Here is a 20,085-nt window from a genome sequence, read left to right on the forward strand (position 1 = left end):
TTAATGCACAGCACTTGTGTTCTGTGCTTTACATTTGGGAACAGATTTAAGTATTAAGTGCCTCTAATGTCTGCAGCCAGGGAATCCTTTCCGAATTTGTAACAGTGACCAGAACAGACCGCACTACACTCTCCAAATGGTGCAGTTTTGCATTTGAATGTCTGAATTATCCCGGTTTCTTAGAGACGACCACAACGCCAACATCTTAAATCCTCAAAATACTGTCCGCTTCATTGAATGCTCGTGATCTAAGCATATGTGTAATTATTCTGTAATTCTCCCCAAAATGTGATTCCTTGGAAATGCATACTAGGTTTCTCCTATTGTAAATGCAATGACTATTTCTTTGTGGCCGCTTCTTTAAATACGGTAACAAGCAAGTCTGTGTGTCTGGGTGAACCGCCTTGATAATGATGATTTCTTCCCAAGCTCTCCTTGGGACACCCATTGGGGAAAATGTGCCCTGCATTTGTGTAAGAGCTGGGACCCTGATCACAAAAAGACCACTTAAGATGGTGTACATTACAACTAGAGGATTTCTCGCCAGAAACAGGCCTAATGTCACTCACAATAGCCTTAGAAATCGTCTCAGAGAGTAAGTTGGACTTTGCGCGTGTTACCAGAGCCAGCTGTGGTAATCCATGGCTGCGTACAGATTTTAGAGAAGAATAGACTCCCATGCTCCTTAAAAAAGCTTTGGATGTGGCCCACCATGGAAAATTAAAACATACACTTTAGAAACTGACAGCTGGAAAGAAAAGTGGTGGTGGAGGGGGGTGGGAAGAAGTAGACCAGACGGTTGGGGTGTATTTTAACTTTGGTTTTTCTTTTAAAGATTTGCAGATTTTTCGGGAGAACCCATCAGTGGGAACCACCTTGGGGTTAGAGCAATTGTTGCAAACTGAGCTCCTGTGTATGTGGAAGTCTTTTGCAAATGGTTAATGCCCCATTCTGATGTGGCTGGGCTGTTGTTATTACAGCCCCTCATTAATTCCAAGGCGAGTCAGTTAATTTGGCCTTTTGGTTTAGCAGAGTGCAGTGGTTTTGTGGCTGTTTACTGGTAAATACAAACGAGCGTGGCGTTGGGAGTTGGGGGGAGGGCGGGGTGGGGGGAAGAAAGTCAACTTGCAGGGTCATAGCTACACTGTGGATAATTTGATAATCACTCCACAGCAGGTGTTTGTATTGAGTAATTCCTCCTCTTGGCATAATTTTGCAAATCACTTGGCTTTTACAGCCCATGCTGTTCCTGCAGCACCATTTCTAATGGTAGCGTTCCGAATGATCTCAGCATCGCGTGAGCAGGGACATTAGCTTCCTCCTGGTCCATGTCACTTACTTGTTTATTCTTGGCAATACAGTTTTTAGAAATTTAAAATCTGGGAGAAAATGGGGGGCTAGAGTAGGAAAGTCCGTCTTATTGATCATTTAAAAGAATTTTAAAGTTTGAATTAAGGGAAAGCTGTTTTGATCTTTTCAAAATTACGCAAGCCACAAATGAAGAAATGAAAAGTTGGCACCTTTGGCTCTGAAGAGGGGAAAACAGCAGCTGGAGGCAGGGGGAAGGAGTCAGGAAATGAAGGGCAGGGGTGGGTAACAGCCCTGATAGTAGAGGCCTGTCCTCTGCACTGAACAGGCCCTCAAGAGCGATGCCGAGGCTGTGCCTCCATTAGATTTAAAGAGACCAATTGTATGTTGTAAAGTAAATTTTAGAAGTTTAAAAGCAATGAAGGACTGCTTATCGCTATTCTCTGGAACTCTGCATTCAATTGGGTATATCTTTCCCTTTCTCCCTGGCTTTTCACTTCTCTTTTTTCCTCAGCTGTTTGTAAAGCCTCCTCAGACAACCGCTTTGCCTTCTTGCATTTCTTTTTCTTTGGGATGGTTTTGGTCACTGCCTCCTGTACAGTGTTACAAACCTCTGAAGCTAAAGCTCCAGTACTTTGGCCACCTGATGCAAAGAGCCGACTCGTTGGAAAAGACCCTGATGTTGAGAAAGATTGAAGGCAAAAGGAGAAGAGGGTGGCAGAGAATGAGATGGTTAGAGCACTTCACTGACGCGATGGACATGAATTTGAGCAAACTCCAGGAGATGGTGAAGGACAGGGAAGCCTGGCCTGCTGCAGTCCATAGGATTGCAGAGTGTGACACGACTTACAGACTGAACAACGGCAACAAAAGAAATGAAAGAAAGAAATTATGAACTCAGGACCCACTGTGTTGCTTAGAGATTTGGATCGCTTCCCAAGGAAAGAATGATGTGTATAAGATCAGCAAAGGATTTCTGAGTTCTTCATGTCTGTTTATATTTATTTTTAAAGTACTGTGATGTATCATTTATCTGGATATTATTTATTTGTCAATCTGAAGAGAATGCAAATTTAAAACGGCTTCTGAGCAGTCAAAATATGTGTTCCTAAATCTGCTCACTAACTTTATGACTGAGAAAACCCCTCAATACTCACTCAGAGCCTAATTACTTGTACGTTACAAATACTTCTAACACATGTGGATATCCGCTTCTCCAGCTCATAAAAGATTAGCAGGAGCATAGCAGATGGGGAACAAATGAGGAGAAGATCTCAGACATACTGGGAGCAGTAAGAAATAATAGCTGACAGCTTGATTGTGAAGGGGGAGACAGAAAATCCATATAAAGCAAACATAACGTGATGAAAGCTTAGCAGTCTGGAACCATTAGGGGTTTATAATTTACCAATCCCAGAAGGACTCACTCTGTTGTAGGATAGAATAAAAACTGATGCTTGTAATTATGATTTCGAGTCATCAAGAAAAAAACTGTGTTGTTAAATGTGCCTGTCTTTTAAAAAGGCATATTTAGAATAATTTCCACTGGCACTGGCTAACATTAAAATGCAGGTCTTTGTGCTTGAAAAGCTGACCTTTGGTAGTTTGGAAATTTCTATTTATGTGGAGATTATTTCTCTCTCCATAATGCCAAATAATTAGTACATAAAAATTCCTTGTGCTCTGAGTTTTGGCATAGCCAAATGTTCTTACTCAAACTGAATTTTGTAACTATAATTCTTTCTCTAGTGACACACTGGTATAATGAGGGGAGAAGAAACACTAAAATGAGCCAGAAAGGTTTTTTGGTCCCTGCTCTACCTCTGAGATGCCAGGCGTTACGGGGAAAGTCAATTAATTCTCTGGTGCTCAGTTTCTTACCCATTCAATGGGGTTCTCTGATTCCATACAATTTGACTAAGATTTTTTTGAGATAGTAGCTCAATAAATGATAGGTGATTCTCCTTGTGCTTGATTCAGAGATGGACTACACAGGTTGCCTTCCATCCTGTGGGGATTAGGGAGACTCATCTCAAACTTTATCCTCACCAGCATCCTGTTAAGATATTTTAAAATGATTCTAAAAGAGCTTGGAGCCAAAAATGTTAATTACTTTTATTTCTGAGTGGTGAGAACACAGAAGATTTTTCTTTTCTTATGCTTTTCTCATACTTCCAACATTTCTAAAACAAACAGGTATTATGAAGAACAAAGTATAGAAGCTATTTTTAAAAATATAGACACAAAAGAAAAATTTGAGGCCTTTTAAACACTTAAAGAAATTCAGTCTTAAAGACAGAGCTCATTCAAAATGTTGTTGTTCAGTCGCTAAGTGTCTGACTTTTTGTGACCGCCAGGCCTCCCTGTTTCTATCTCCCACAGTCTGCCCAAGTTCGAGTCCATTGAATTGGTGATGCTATCTAACCGTCTCATCCTCTTTCTCCCTCTTCTCCTTTTACTTTCACTCTTTCCCAGAATTGGGATCTTTTCCAATGAGTTGGCTCTCCATATTGGCTGGGCAAAGTATTAGAGCTTCAGCTTCAGCTTCAGTCCTTCCAATGAATACTCGGGACTGATTTCCTTTAGGATTGACTGGTTTGATTTCCTTGTAATCCAAGGGTCTCTCAAGAATCTTCTCCAGCACCACAATTTGAAAGCATCAGTTCTTCAGCACTCAGCCTTCTTTATGATCCAACTCTCACCACCATACATGACTGCTGGAAAAACCATAGCTTTGACAAGACGGGCCTTTGTCAACACAGTGATGCCTCTGTTTTTTAATACACTGTCTAGAATTGTCATAACTTTCCTTTCAAGGGGCAAGCGTCTTTTTTAATTTCATGGAAACTTGGCAACTGTTTTCTCTGCCACATTCAAGACTCTCAAAATCAGTGGCAATTTTTCAGACTTGAGGAGTAGCAGTGGCATCCAGCAAACCAGGGAAATGACATTAAAAGAAAAGTCCCCAAATAAACAACCATTTGTAACCCTGGACTCCCAGCTGCCTCTGTCTTCTAGATTATCATGGCAAAATATCCTCCTTGCTAGGAATAATCTTCATTGTGACTTGTCAAACACTAATAAGAAAGGAGCATTTTTATAGACTCCGAATCTCTGGGTAATTTCCCCAGGATCATCTCCTTGGGTGATTGTTAGAAAATCTGCAGCCTACCCGAAACCTGTCTAAAAACAGTGGAGAAATAGGAAAGGATCCAGGAGGCTGATGAAGCTCTGTGGATATTTAATGTCCCAGGAAACTGGGCTGCTTGAATGCTAGCAACCTGGAAACCAGTCGACTGCAGTTGAGGAAAAGGGGCCTGGCTGGGACAGCCCCAACTTGGCAACAGCTTGTGGGGAGTAAATCCTCTCACTCAAGGTTTTGCTTAATCTGAATACATTCAGTTTCAAAATCTGCCCTTGATCTAAGCCCCTTAAGCTTCTGGGGGAGGACTAAGGGCCTTCAGGGTCAATGCCAATAACAAAAGATGAGAAAAATGCCCCTTTCCTCATATCTCATTGCTGCATTCTATAAATTGTTAACTTACTGCAGAAAATGTTTCCTTTCAATGAAGTTGTCTTTGAGGATCCCTCCTCCCTTCATTTTAAGATGACATTGAATGCTTCCTTTTTTTAAGACGTTCAACATGGTTAATAGAAGGAACACCAGACAAAAGGTTAGAAAGTCTGAGTTATAACCCTGAAGGTGCCCCACCAGCAGTGGGACTGTGGCAGATCAGCTGCTCTGAACCTCAGTGTCATCAGTACAGTGAGGTATTCGGGCCAGACATATTTTTCTCCTAACTGTGGTCTTTGTTCAGAGAAGGCAATGGCAACCCACTCCAGTACTCTTGTCTGGAAAATCCCATGGACGGAGGAGCCTGGTAGGCTGCAGACCATGGGGTCGCTAGGAGTTGGACACGACTGAGTGGCTTCACTTTCACTTTTCACTCTCATGCATTGGAGAAGGAAATTCAACCCACTCCAGTGTTCTTGCCTGGAGAATCCCAGGGACTGAGGAGCCTGGCGGGCTGCCGTCTATGGGGTCGCACAGAGTCGGACACGACTGAAGTGACTTAGCAGCAGCAGTAGTGGTCTTTGTAGCACTTGTCTTTAAAGGTACTTTCTCAGGGATGTGTGTTAGTCACTCAGTCGTGTCTTACTCTTTATGACCTCATGGCCCTGCCAGGCTCTTCTGTCCATGGAATTCTCCAGGCAAGAATACTGGAGTGGGATGGAGTTGTTGTTCAGTCGCTTAGCCGTGCCCAACTCTTTAGACCCCATGGACTGCAGCACACTAGGCTTCCCTGTCCTTCACCATCTCCCAGAGTTTGTTCAGACTCATGTCCATTGAGTCGGTGATGCCTCCAACCATCTCATCCTTTGTCATCCTCTTCTCCTCCTGCCTTCAATCTTTCCCAGCATCAGGGTCTTTTCCAGTGAATTGATTCTTCGCATCAGGTGGCTGAAGTACTGAAGTTTCAGCTTCAGCATCAGTCCTTCCATGAATATTCAGGACTGATTACCTTCAGGACTGACTGACTAGTTTGATCTCCTTGCAGTCCGAGGGACTCTCAGGTATCTTCTCCAACACCACAGTTCAAAAGCATCAATTCTTCCGCACTCAGCCTTCTTTATGGTCCAATTCGCAGCCATGAAATTAAAAGACGCTTACTCCTTGGAAGGAAAGTTATGACCAACCTAGATAGCATATTCAAAAGCAGAGACATTACTTTGCCAACAAAGGTTCGTCTAGTCAAGGCTGTGGTTTTTCCAGTGGTCATGTATGAATGTGAGAGTTGGACTGTGAAGAAGGCTGAGCGCCGAAGAATTAATGCTTTTGAACTGTGGTGTTGGAGAAGACTCTTGAAAGTCCCTTGGACTGCAAGGAGATCCAACCGGTCCATTCTGAAGGAGATCAGCCCTGGGATTTCTTTGGAAGGAATGATGCTAAAGCTGAAACTCCAGTACTTTGGCCACCTCATGCGAAGAGTTGACTCATTGGAAAAGTCTCTGATGCTGGGAGGGATTGGGGGCAAGAGGAGAAGGGGACGACAGAGGATGAGATGGCTGGATGGCATCACCGACTCGATGGATGTGAGTCTGAGTGAACTCCGGGAGTTGGTAATGGACAGGGAGGCCTGGCGTGCTGTGATTCATGGGGTCGCAAAGAGTCAGACACGACTGAGCGACTGATCTGATCTGATACATGACTACTGGGAAAAACCATAGCTTTGACTATATGGACCTTTGTTGGCAAAATGATGTCTCTGCTTTTTAGTATGCTGTCTTGGTCGGTCATAGCTTTTCTTCCAAGGAGCAAGCTTCTTTTAACTTCATGGCTGTTGTCACCATCTGCAGTGATTTTGGAGCCCAGAAAATAAAGTCTGTCATTGTTTCAACTGTTTCCCCATCTATTTGCCATGAAATGGTAGGACTGGATGCTATGATCTTCATGTTTTGAATGTTGAGTTTTAAGCCAGCTTTTTCACTCTCCTCTTTTACCTTCATCAAGAGGCTCTTTAGTGGGTAGCATTCCCTTCTCCAGGGAATCTTCCCAACCCGAGGATCGAACCAGGTATCCTGCATTGCAGGCAGATCCTTTACAATCTGAGCCACAAGGGAAGCCCATTTCCAGGGGTAGGGTGATTATAATGAAATAAGCTTGGTGAACACTGAAGGCCAAGTTGCTCCTTGGAGATTCACAGTCTTATTAGCATATTAAAGGCTCTGAGAAGTCCTGTAGTAGAGAAATTTTTTCAAATGTTTTCAAACCAGTATTTCCCAAATTTCTTTACTAAACCAGGAAGCCCTTTTGTCTGGTAATTCCCACTGTGAAGCCAGAGTCCCTTTCTGACAATGACACAAAAGGTTCTGTGTCTGGTCTCCATTTTAGCAGTTACATGAGTATTTATGTAGAGGATGTGATCAAAGTCAAGGCATGATATATTTTACATTGTTGGAGGCTCAAGATTGGGAGATATAATTTATTCATTGGTTTGGGGAAGTAGGATCTGAAGCTACCCAGTAGTTACCTTAGTTTCTATGGCTGTTGTAACAAATTGTCACACATTTGGTGGCTGAAAACAGCAGAAATGTATTTTCTCATGGCTATGTTGCAGGAAGGGGGACCCCTTCCAGGGCCCCAAACTGGGCTCTTGTCTAACACTTGAAAATGAATTGTCCAAGGAGACACATGTGCTGACAAAGCAAGAGATTTTATTGGGAAAGGGCACCTGGGTGGAGAGCAGTAGGGCAAGGGAACCCAGGAGAACTGCTCTGCCACGTGGCTTGAGTGTTGGGTTTTATGGTGATGGGATTAGTTTCCGGGTTGTCCTTAGCCAATCATTCTGACTCAGAGTCCTTCGTGGTGGTGCATGCCTTGTTCTGCCAAGATGGATGCCAGAGAGGATTCTGGGAGGTGGTCGGACATGTGGTGTCTCCTTTTGACCTTTCTTGAACTCTTCCGGTTGGTGGAGGCCTGTTAGTTCTGTGTTCCTTACCGGGACCTCCTGTCGTAAAACAACTCATGCAAATAGTTACTATGGTACCTGGCCAGGGTGGACGGTTTCAATCAGTGTGCTTCCCCTAACAGATATTTTATTGACATTGCGTAGTCTGTATACAAATGCAATTGCAAGTTCCTATGTGTAATATAAGACCCTCTGTCCCAGGCGTAAAAGCAGAATTAATGTAGTAGTGAAATGAGTATGAATTCCATTAGTCAAACTATGGGCCCAGACCTGTCACTTAATATCTACATCACCTTAGGAAAGTTATTTAATCTTCAAAACCTCAGTTTTCTCATCTGTAAAATGGAGATGATCATAGGACCCACCTCTGTAGAGCTGCTATGAGGATTAAATGAGATGAGGACTGTAAAGAACTTAGCACAATTCCTAGTGCTTAATTGTGTCTGACTCTTTGTGACCCTGTGGGCTCTTTGTGACCCACCAGGCTTTTCTGTCCAAGGGATTTTTCAGGGAAGAATACTGGAGTGGGTTGATGTTTTCTTTTTCCAGGAAATCTTCCTGACTCAGGGATTGAACCCTCATCTCCTGTGTCTCCTGCGTTGCAGGTGGATTCTTTATGCGCTAAACCATAGGGGAAGCCCAGCACATTGCCTGGTTAATACTAAATGCTTAATACCTCCTGGCTGTTATGGCAATGCATCTAATCAGGGGTGGAGGTGTGTTCTGGGAGACCCCTAAAGCAGTAGGAGCGATGTGGTAGACATCTGGAATTGTGGCATATGAGGATGACTATATTTGGGGGGCACGAGATCTGTCTTCAGACATACGGGTATAGGCCTTTAAGCCACAGCAATACCAGATAGCAGCCACCATGGGCTTGGAAGTAAAAGTCCCTTGTGATTTCTGGCTGTTGGAAGAACTCAGAGAAGGCCAGAAAGGAGTAAGAGATGGCACAGCTAGCTGGGATCTAGACAATAACAATGACAGGACACTTACAATATGGACATGGATGATGATTGGGCCACCAAGAACAATTTATGAAAACCAGATATACACCTTTAAAATAGAATGTGGACCTAAATACCCAGAAGCACCTCCCTTTTGTACGATTTGTAACAAGTCATCTGAATGGAGTTAATAATTCTAATGGAGTGGTGGACCCAAGAACCATGTCAGTGCTAGCAGAGTGGCCAGATTCATATAGCATCAGAGTTGTTCTGCAAGAGCTTTGGTGCCTAATGGTGTCTAAAGAAAATATGAAGCTCCCCCAGCTGCCTGAGACACTCCCTGGTAGTTCAGATGGTAAAGAATCTGCCTACAATGCAGGAGACCTGGGTTCAATCCCTGGGTTAGGAAGATTCCCCTGGAGAAGGAAATGGCAACCCACTCCAGTTTTCTTGCCTGGAGAATCCCATGGACAGAGGAACCTGGCGGGCTACAGTCCATGGGGTCACAAAGAGTCACACACCACTGAGTGACTAACACTTTCACTTTTTCAACTGCCTGAAGGACAGTGTTACAGCAGTTAATCTAAAAGGAAAATCACAGACCCTCCCCTACCCCCCTTCAGTATAAGCAGTCTTCATTTTCCACAGTAGTAAATTCTCTAGACATGTCTTGTAGACCTCAAAGTACTGGAAAGAAAGCTCCCATTCAAGGGCAGCTTAAGATACTGTAACTGATGCTATTTTTTGTCCATTTGAAATGTATGTTTTGCTCTAACAAATCATCCTGTCAAATGTAAGCACTGTCCACATAGTTGAACTTCTGGGGTGAAGAAAGTATGTTTTAATTGATTCCTATCATAACTGGTGGGGCACATCTAACTCAACTGTGAAAAAACACCTCACACAGTCACCTTGCTGCTGATTACATGGTGTTGGGTCTCTGCCTTCTCCCCTTTCCCCTCCCCTGCCTCCCTCCCTCCCTGCAGTAGCCCTCAGCTTGGGGTGACTTGCTAGAGTAGATGTGAAGCTTTCCAGTCACAGCCTGTGGGATGCTGCTGAGTGGGTGAGGGTGCTTTGTCTGCATCCCCGGCCTCTTTCTCTAAGTCTTAGATGATGCCCACCCCCCTTTCAAGCCTTCATCCTTTCCCCCACCCTCCACTACTATTCCTCCACAGGCTGAGGCATAGATTGTAACCCCCTCTGCTCCCTTCCTGAAACTGGCTTTTGGTGAGGAATTCAGGACTTTCCCCATGTCTTCTCACTCCACTTTAACTGAAGGGTGCTGCTTTTTCCTTCCTCCTCCTCAAGTCCCTTTTTGCACCATCACCACCCAGAACTTTGCAATGACACTTCCTTGCTTTGACCAGAAGCCATCAGGTATGGCTGGAAAGAGTCTCTGACCTCCCTCATTTAGTTTTGGAACCACATTTATTTATTCTTCATGAGATCCCTCAATTGAGAAGATCCTATGGAGGAAGGCATGGCAACCGACTCTAGTATTCTTGCCCGGAAAGTCCCATGGACAGAGGAGCCTGGCGGGCTACAGTCCATAGGGTTGCACAGAGTTGGGCATGACTGAAGCAACTTAGCATGCATACACTAGCCTGGGAAATGAATATTGGGTTCTCACCCCTGTTACCCTCTGTTGTCATCGTCAGCTGATGTGTTTGTGTGTGTGTGTTTTTCTTTGTTTTGTTTTTTTAGCTCAGGCTTTGATAAGGTGAAAAGAATAGTTATCAGGGGTGCTGAGACCTGCCAGCCCTCGGAGTCCTTGGTGGTTACACTTGGAGAAAGGCCCCAGAAAGCACTTGCAAGCACACACAATCTCTCTGAATGAATTGTTTTCTCTTCCTGTAATTGCTTTGCTCTTAAAAATTGAAGAAGTTATAAACAGGGCTCTCATTTGGTCATCCTTGCAATTCATTTAGGTCTAATTTGAAAGCTGACAACCGGAACAAAAAGAACATTGAATTTGGTGCATACTTTGGTTTTGGTACTGCTGCTTCTCTTGGTTGTTAGCAGGGATTAAGAAAGAACTCAGTGTGCACAGCAAATCCTTGAAACTCCTGGCAAATGGCTGATTTTTCCACTTTTCTCTTCAGGACCACTAAATGCTTAGATATGGATGCATACCGAAATAAAAGCATTAAAGGCAATGCTAAAGAATGCTCAAACTACTGCACTCATCTCACATACCAGTAAAGTAATGCTCAAAATTCTCCAAGCCAGGCTTCAGCAATACGTGAACTGTGAGCTCCCAGGTGTTCAAGCTGGTTTTAGAAAAGGCAGAGGAACCAAAGATCAAACTGCCAACATCCGCTGGATCATTGAAAAAGCAAGAGATTTCCAGAAAAACATCTATTTCTGCTTTATTGACTATGCCAAAGCCTTTGACTGTGTGGATCACAAAAAACTGTGGAAAATTCTGAAAGAGATGGGAATACCAGACCACCTGACCTACCTCTTGAGAAACCTGTATGCAGGTCAGGAAAAAACAGTTAGAACTGGACATGGAACAACAGACTGGTTCCAAATAGGAAAAGGAGTACGTCAAGGCTGTATATTATCACCCTGCTTATTTAACTTATATGCAGTGTACATCATGAGAAACGCTGGACTGAAAGAAACACAAGCTGGAATCAGATTGCCCGGGAGAAATATCAGTAACCTCAGATATGCAGATGACACCACCCTTATGGCAGAAAGTGAAGAGGAACTAAAAAGCCTCTTGATGAAAGTGAAAGAGGAGAGGGAAAAAGTTGGCTTAAAGCTCAACATTCAGAAAACGAAGATCATGGCATCCGGTCCCATCACTTCATGGGAAATAGGTGGGGAAACAGTGGAAACAGTGTCAGACTTTATTTTTTTGGGCTCCAAAATCACTGCAGATGGTGATTGCAGCCATGAAATTAAAAGACGCTTACTCCTTGGAAGGAAAGTTATGACCAACCTAGATAGCATATTCAAAAGCAGAGACATTACTTTGCCAACAAAGTTCCATCTAGTCAAGGCTATGGTTTTTCCAGTGGTCATGTATGGATGTGAGAGTTGGACTGTGAAGAAAGCTGAGCACTGAAGAATTGATGCTTTTGAACTGTGGTGTCAGAGAAGACTCTTGAGAGTCCCTTGGACTGAAAGGAGATCCAACCAGTCCATCCTAAAGGAGACCAGTCCTGGGTGTTCATTGGAAGGACTGATGCTAAGGCTGAAACTCCAATACTTTGGCCACCTCATGTGAAGAGTTGACTCATTGGAAAAGACCCTGATGCTGGGAGAGATTGGGGACAGGAGGAGAAGGGGACGACAGAGGATGAGATGGCTGGATAGCATCACCGACTTGATGCACATGAGTTTGGGTGGACTCCGGGAGTTGGTGATGGACAGGGAGGCTTGGCATGCTGTGATTCATTTGGTCACAAAGAGTTGGACATGACTGAGCGACTGAACTGAACTGAACTGAACTGAATGTTCTCGTTGTTGTTTTTCAAGAGCTAGAAATCCAACTTAAACTCAATTTTTTAGAAAAGGAAATTAGTAACTTTACCCCTAACTTTGGTCTTCCTTTGTGGCTCGGCTGGTAAAGAATCCGCCTGCAATGCGGGAGTCCTGGGTTCGATCCCTGGGTTGGGAATATCCCCTGGAGAAGGGAAAGGCTACTCACTCCAGTATTCTGGCCTGGAGAACTCCATGGACTGTATAGTCCATGGGGTCGCAAAGAGTCAGACATGACTGAGCAACTTTCACTCTCACTTTCACTCCTAACTTAAAAGTTTAGGGAAACACTAACTTTGAGCCTCATTACATACATAGATTTAGACACTGTCCTTAGGATTTGTCTTTTTCTCTCCACCACTCTGTCTATCCTGCCTTTCCTCTGTGTTGATTCTATTCTTAGGTAGACTGTGCTCTCATAGGGTAAAGATTGTTGCCAAGGACACCAAGCTTTCTCTTAACTCCTCAGCGATTCAATCAATTTCCAAAATATCCTGAAATTGATTTTCCAGGTTGTCAGGGTCCTGTAGCAGAGGCAGTTTTTCAGATGTGAGCAATCCAGGGTTGAACTCTGAACAACCAAGCCTGGGTCACATGTCTATTCCTGAACCAACCCCATAAGCAAGGATTTGAAATGCTCTGTGTGACCACCCTGGATCACACATTTGTTCCTGAGCTGCACCCCATCCCCCCAGCTTACTAGTGGGGAGATGGGGTTTCTAAGCACACTCAAGTAGCTTTCCCAGAAGGTGTGAGAATGAATGAAAGACAAATGAAAGCGATATATGTGTGTCCCCTATGGCTGCATTAGGGACCTGGTGGCAGATAGTGAATAGAATCTTTCCTCTACCTGGCTGACTGCTCATCTGTTGTTCTGGCTGGTTCACTGTGCCCTCGGTAGAGTCTAGGTGGAGAAAGGCTGAGATTCATTCAGATACCAGTGTTAACATTCTCTGGCTTGTCCAGATACCAGCATTAACATTTCTCTAATTCACTCAGATACCAGCATTAATCTTCTCTGATTCATTCAGATACCAGCGTTACCAACATACCAAGACACCAGACACCAACATTCTCTGGGGCTGTCCCCCTCCTGTGTCCAGTGGACCCAAAGCTCCTGAGTGTATAATGTATCACTCAACCGGGACCACTGTGAGAGTGAAAGGAAATAAGTATTCTAGGACAACAGGCAGAAGCCAGGGCTGTCCCGGGGACTCTGGGACGTGTAACTGTCCTGTATTCTGCCAGTGTTGACAGAACCCTTACTGTGCTGGCTCTGGGGCAAAGCAGTGAAAAGGGTGTTAATTTGGGATGTTTGTTCCAGCTTCTTTCTCTCCATGAATTGTAGCCTGCCAGTCTCCTCTGTCTGTGGGATTTCCCAGGCAAGAATACTGGAGTGGGTTGCCATTTCCTACTCCAGCAAATCCAAGAATGCAGGATATTCCCATTTATGAGTGTCTTCTTAGTGTCTTTCATCAAAGTTTTACAGTTTTCATTGCACAGATCTTTTACCTCCTTGGTTAAATTAATTTCTAAATATTTCATTTTTTGATTGCATTGTAAATGGGAATTTTAAATTTCTTTTTTGATTAGTTTGTTCCTAGTATATAGTATAGTATATAGAAACACAACTGATTTTTATATGTTGATTTTATATCCTATAACTTTACTGAATCCATTTACTAGTTCTAACAATATTTTACTGGAATCTTTAGGATTTTCTTTATATAAGATCACATCGTCTACAAACAGGGATAGTCTAACTCTTTCCTTTCCAATTTGGATGCCCTTTACTTCTTTTGCTTGCCTAATTGCTCTGGCTACATTTTCCAGTGTTTTCTTTTAAATGTGGTTGACATACAATACTAAATTTGTTTCAAGTGTACAGCATGGTGATTCAACATTTGAATACATTACAAAATTCTGGCACTATATTGATTGGAAATGAAAGAGTGGGTACCCTTGTCTTATTCCTGGTCTTAGAAGAAGAGCTTTCAACTTTTCACTATTAATTTTGATGTTAGCTGTGGGTTTGTGATATATGGCCTTTATCATGTTGAGATACATTCCTTCTGTACTTAAGTTGCTGAGAATTTTTATCATGAAAAAAATGTTGAATTTTTCAAATGCTTTTTTGGTGTCTGTTGAGATGATTATATGATTTTATCCTTTATTCTGCTAATGTGTATCACATTTGTTGGTTTGCATACATTGACTCATTCTTGCGACCTAGGGATTCATAAACAAAAGAATGAAATTGGGTCCTCATCTTACATCACACACAAAAATTAACTTGAAATGTATTAACATGAAACTATTCATCTTCTAGAAGAAAGCAAAGAAAAAGCTCCTTGACATCAGTCTTGCAATGATTCAGGGGAAATGACACCCATAGCATAGGCAATAAAAGCAAAAATGAACCAAAAGAATTACACCAAACTAAAAGGCTTCTATACCACAAAGGAAGCAATCAACAAAATGAAAAGGCTACCCACAGAATGGGAGAATATATTTGCAAACCATATATCTGATAAGGGGGTAACATAAAAAATATATAAGGAACTCAAACAACTCGGCAGCAAAAAGCAAACAACTCAATTAAAAATAAAAAATGATGCTCTTGAAGGTGGAAGATGAGATGGCTTTGTGGACAATTTTATTTTTATTCTACTATGGGGTTCAGCATCATAGACTTCAACTATATTATTTATTTTTTTTCTTAGAGAATTCTGGACTCTGGATAGAAAGTGTTCTTTTCCTCTTCACTTTGGTACCTACATTGTACTCCTGAGTTTAGGAGACCGAAAGAGTAGCTAGAAGAATCCAAGTGCCCTCATATGATTTTGGTGACCTTGTGCTATTTGAAATCTCTTCAGATAACTTCTTGGGTATATCACCTCTTAAGAATGGATTGATGATGAGTTTAATTTCATGTTTTTTTTCTGGACAAATATGGGGTTCGCCAGGCCAGGACTTAATTTGATAAGAGCATTCTAGTAAGTAAAAGTTTAAATACTTTCCATTTCCTGATGAGAAGGTATAGTCTGTGCAAACTCTAATCATATTAAAATATTTCTCAGTCAGTTCAGTAGCTCAGCCATGTCTGACTCTTTGCAACCCCATGGACTGCAGCATGCCAGGCTTCCCTGTCTATCACCAACTTCCAGAGCTTGCTCAAACTCATGTCCATCAAGTGGGTGATGCCATCCAACCATCTCATCCTCATCCCCTTCTGCTCCTGCCTTTAATCTTCTGCATCATCAGGGTCTTTTCTAAGGAGTCAGTTCTTCACATTTCTATCAACTGCTAATTATATCAGTGGTCTTTCTTACAGGACTTAATAAACAGTTTATGTGTTCCATTCTCAAGGAAACTTCCTCTCTTAACTTCTATGGCAACTCATTTGTACTGTTCTAAGGACGCTTTTTCTTATTAATACCTTTCTTTGTATAAGGAACAGTATTTCTCCTTCTAGACTGTAAGCTCCGTAAAGCCTATGACTGTGTTTCCCACCTCCATGTCTCCACCACACCCTGCAGAGGACAGGCGATCCTCAGTGTTTTGATGGATGAATTAATATATGATTTGGAATTTAGGAGAGGAGGAATTGATGACTTTTTAAAAAAATACATTTTTAAAAATTTGCAAAATACAGAAAGTGAAAGTGAAGTAGCTCAGTTGTGTCAGACTCTTTGCAACCCCGTGGACTGTAGCCTACCAGGCTCCTCCCTCCTTGGGATTCTCCAGGCAAGAATACTGGAGTGGGTTGCCATTTCCTTCTCCATGGGATCTTCCCGACCCAGGGATCGAACCCAGGTCTCCCACATTGCAGGGAGATGCTTTAACCTCTGAAGCAAAATACAGAGATAAATAGAAAACAGACATTATCTATACCCCTATTATTGACAGTCACTATAAATACTTCAATTTATCTTTTTTTCTTAACATATATTTAGACAATATATTTTGCCGTAAAATTGCAATATTACTTAAATACAGGTCTGCATCTTTTTTAAACTCCTTACTATGTAGTTTGAGCATTTCCTAAGTCATTAAATATTTTTCCAAAACACCATTTTGAATGGCTACATACTATTTCAATGATGACTAGATAATGATTTACTTGTGGATATTGGATTGATTGTCATATGGGCTATTATAGACATGCTTTGATGGACATCTTTATGCAAAAAGAGAATGCACAATTTGGTATGTTCTTAGAAATAAATTTATTATGCCTAAAGTTTAAGAGTTTTTGGTACACATTTTCAGTTCCCTTCCATTTTTCTCCATGTGTACGGGTGTGCTGTGTGCTAAGTTGCTTCAGTCATGTCCGATTCTGTGTGACCTTTTGAACTGTAGCCTGCCAGGCTCCTCAGTCCATGGGTACTCTCCAGGCAAGAATCCTGGAGTGAGTAGCTGTTCCCTTCTCCAGCCATTTTTCTTCAAAGGTGTCTCCAAATAGTCATTTAGTAGATGATCCTTTATTCACAGGGGTGACACAGAGGAGGACCACCTACTGCAGATAGTAATAATGACATCTGCACAGCAGGGTGAGTTTAAAAAGTGCTTCTTTCTTATTTCTTTTGTACCTAGGAGTTATTTTCTACTCAAGCAGATATTATTTCCATCTTACAAATGAAAAAAACAAAACAAAACCCTAAAGCTTGAGAAGATTAAATAATTTGTTCAAGATCTCATAGCTCATCAGAAGTTTTATGTTTCTTTCAACTACACGTGTTCAAGACACAAAAAGGAGATGGGATGTATATGGAAGGATAAATTCAACAGATGTAACATAAAGAATCTTTGATGGTTGGAAATAGAACCTCAAAGGAGAGAGTGGCACATTTTGTGAGTAGATTAGTGAAAAAAACCTTTTGGAGCTAGGGCTGTCAATTTAGATTCTAGGAACATTTCACAAAGGGTAGTCCCTTAAACTTAAACTCCTAAACCTCAGAAATACTCTCCAGAAATACCTTGATAACTTTTTATCTTTGTGATCCCCTAATTATGTCTGGCTGGAGATTGCATTCTAGGCTAGAAGTGATTTTATCAGGAGGAAAGGTTGTCTAGAACTTGTTTTAGGTCCCCAGGCGCTGTCAGAGCTAGAAGGGACTTTAGAAATCATTTTAATTCCCTCATATAAACTAAGTCGCAGAGAGGAGAAGTAACTCACTCAGGGTCATACAGGATCACACAAGGTCTACACAGTGCAGATCTAACAGAGTAAGTACAGAGAAGGAAACAGGTTAAAATAAAGCAAAGCAATTTTTTTTTAAAGGTCTGTACCAAAGGAGGTCTTAATTCACTTAGCACAGTATGAGTATTCCTATTGTGTTACATCCAAAAGCAGTTTCAATTTACACATAATGCAAGGAAATGTCTGTGTAAATCCCTCAAATAAGCTTTCCTGTTTTTTTTTTAATTACACTTCTTTTTTTTACTTTTAGTTAAGTGATTTACTTAATAGAATCTTATGAGAGTCCTACAGATAAGAAAACAGAGTCATGTATTACCAGGCATCTTAGTAAAGTGTAAGTAAATCAGATCAGTTGTTTCTGAACCTGGTTGATTTTCAAAATCACTTGGAGGACTTTTTGAATAAACAGATTGCCAGAGTCCCACTCCAGGGATTCTGATTTAGTAGGTCTGATGAATTAGACTGCTTCCTCCCAAACTTATTTTCAAAAAAAGAAAAGATTTTCTTTTTTTTTTTTTTAAAGAAAAGATTTTCAATTGTAAACTGCATCCTTGAAAATAAGATCATGAATTCGCAAGAAGTCTTAATACATAACACAGAATGCTTTTTTGAAATGTCAAAGTCAAGTGACCATTCCTGTTTAAAAATTAATTTGGAGTGACAATAGATACTAAGTGTCTATCCAAAATGGCCCTATACTTAGAAAGGTCTGAAAAAGTTAAGTTAGGAAGGCAGTAATAGTCAATAAATGGATTTTCTGTTGTATATATGTTTATACAGATGTTGTAAGTGAGACTTTTCAAAAAAACCCATAGGTTGCTGACAGCAGACAACTTTGCATATGTGTGTTAACAGGAGAATGTGCTGTGTTTCAAATGAATGGGGAAGCGGGTCTAAATGACTTTCAGATTAGCTGGAACAGATGGAAGGGTCACAGTTGAACAACTTGACACAGCAGCATAAAGGCAACGCTGGAGTGGAGTTCATTGCCTCTGACAGACGCTGTCAGTCAGCCCCAGTGCTCTCTCAAGTTAACCAACAGCCTAGGCCTTTAAAGATTTAAAAATGAATGATTTTCAAAAGTATTTTGAGAAAAGAACTGGAACTTATCTTTTTTTTTTTTTTTCAGGACAAAACTCTATCTGGGACCCACTAAGGATTTTAGAAACAAAGCATTAGATTATAGACACTTTGGAAATTAATATGCTGTAACTTGGAATTAGGGCCTTTCAGTAATAAATCATTTTGTAAAAATTTTGTTCACACGATGGCTTTTGAGAGTCTTATTGTCACACTAATTAAAACGCAGTGCAGAATACCAGAATGAAGGAAATGCAAGTGTTTTTTCCTTAACTATTCCGCATGTATTTTGATCCAGTGTTGTTATAACAATGAAGTGAAATGAAAGTCACTCAGTCGTGTTCAGTTCTTCAGGGCCCCATGGACTGTAAACCACCAGGCTCCTCTGTCCATGGGAATCTCCAGGCCAGCATTCTGGAGTGGGTAGCTGTTCCCTTCTCCAGGGGATCTTCCCAACCCAGGGATAGAACCCAGGTCTCCCACATTGCAGGTAAATTCTTTACCATCTGAGCCACCAGTAACAATATGTACAAGCAAATATTAAAATATACCACATTTATGTTATTTTTTCTAGGTCTAACTTTTTAACTTGATATGTGTTAAACTTTGCATGTAGCCCAAATGGTTAAAACACACACACACACACACACACACACACAGAAAGCTTCAAGAATAAGCTGGGACTTGGAGGTAGCCTTGCCCCCTCAGGCCACTTAGGGGACCGTTAAAGAGTCTGAAGACTCCCTCAGACCATCAGCACCAGGTGGACTCACTGTAGAAAGCTACTATTTTCTTTCCTGCCTCAACACTGCTGATTAATCCAAATTAATACATCAGTTCCTAGGTGCTTCTATGCATGTTGCTAGAAAGGTTGAAATTCTGGAAATTTCAGAAAGATTGCAAAAAAAAAAAAAAAAGAAAAAGAATGCTTACCATTTGCAACAACATGGATGGATCTAGAGGATATTATGCCAAGTGAAATAAGTCAGATAAAGACAAATACCATACAGTTTCTCTTATATGTGGAATCTAAAAAACAAAGCAAATGTAGGGCAATAGAAACAGATGCATAGATACAGAAAACAAACAGGTGGTTGTCGGAGAGGAGGGCTTGAGGGGCTAAGTGAAATAGGTAAAGGAGATTAAGAGGTACAAACTTCTAGTTACAAAATAAGTCACAGGGATGAAATACACAGTGTGTGGAATATAATCAATAACATTATATTAACTTTGTATGATGACAGATAGTAAGTAGACTTATCATGGTGATCATTTTCCCTGTGTAGAAATACTGAATCTCTATGTTACGTACCTGAAACCAGCACAGTGTTATCGGTCAGTTATACGTTAGTTGAAAAGAAAAGAGAGAGGGAGGGACTCTGATTTTCATTGTTGGCTGACTGTGGACTCTTAATAGTCCCGTGAACTCAGAGTGCCCATGGAAAGCAGAGACAAGATGCTAATTATTAGAAGGGACTCTTGCACAATATATGTCATGACTAAGTGATTACCCTTGTAGCTTGATCTCCATTTGCGGAGGCTAGCATCCATTTGAAAAATAGTGACTTGAGAAGCAGATGAGTCA

The 20,085-nt window shown here is 41.5% G+C and overlaps 1 long non-coding RNA gene and 1 pseudogene across 2 annotated transcripts in view; both read left to right on the forward strand.

Moving 5' to 3' along the window:
* LOC147342435 (uncharacterized) overlaps positions 1–18,688 on the forward strand; it is a 103,926-nt gene extending 85,238 nt beyond the window's left edge. For both annotated transcript variants that reach the window (XR_015157797.1, XR_015157795.1), the window contains exons 3-4: positions 16,712–16,770; positions 18,550–18,688. This is a non-coding gene — a long non-coding RNA (uncharacterized LOC147342435). The remainder of the gene's footprint in view (positions 1–16,711; positions 16,771–18,549) is intronic.
* Positions 8,614–9,905, forward strand: LOC147342438 (ubiquitin-conjugating enzyme E2 variant 1 pseudogene; annotated as a pseudogene).
* Positions 18,689–20,085: the final 1,397 nt, after the last annotated feature.

This window comes from Bos grunniens, chromosome 29, assembly GCF_055505025.1.
Source record: "Bos grunniens cultivar Pamir isolate PY7600 chromosome 29, Bosgru_T2T1.0, whole genome shotgun sequence".
Taxonomy (NCBI): Eukaryota; Metazoa; Chordata; class Mammalia; order Artiodactyla; family Bovidae; genus Bos; species Bos grunniens.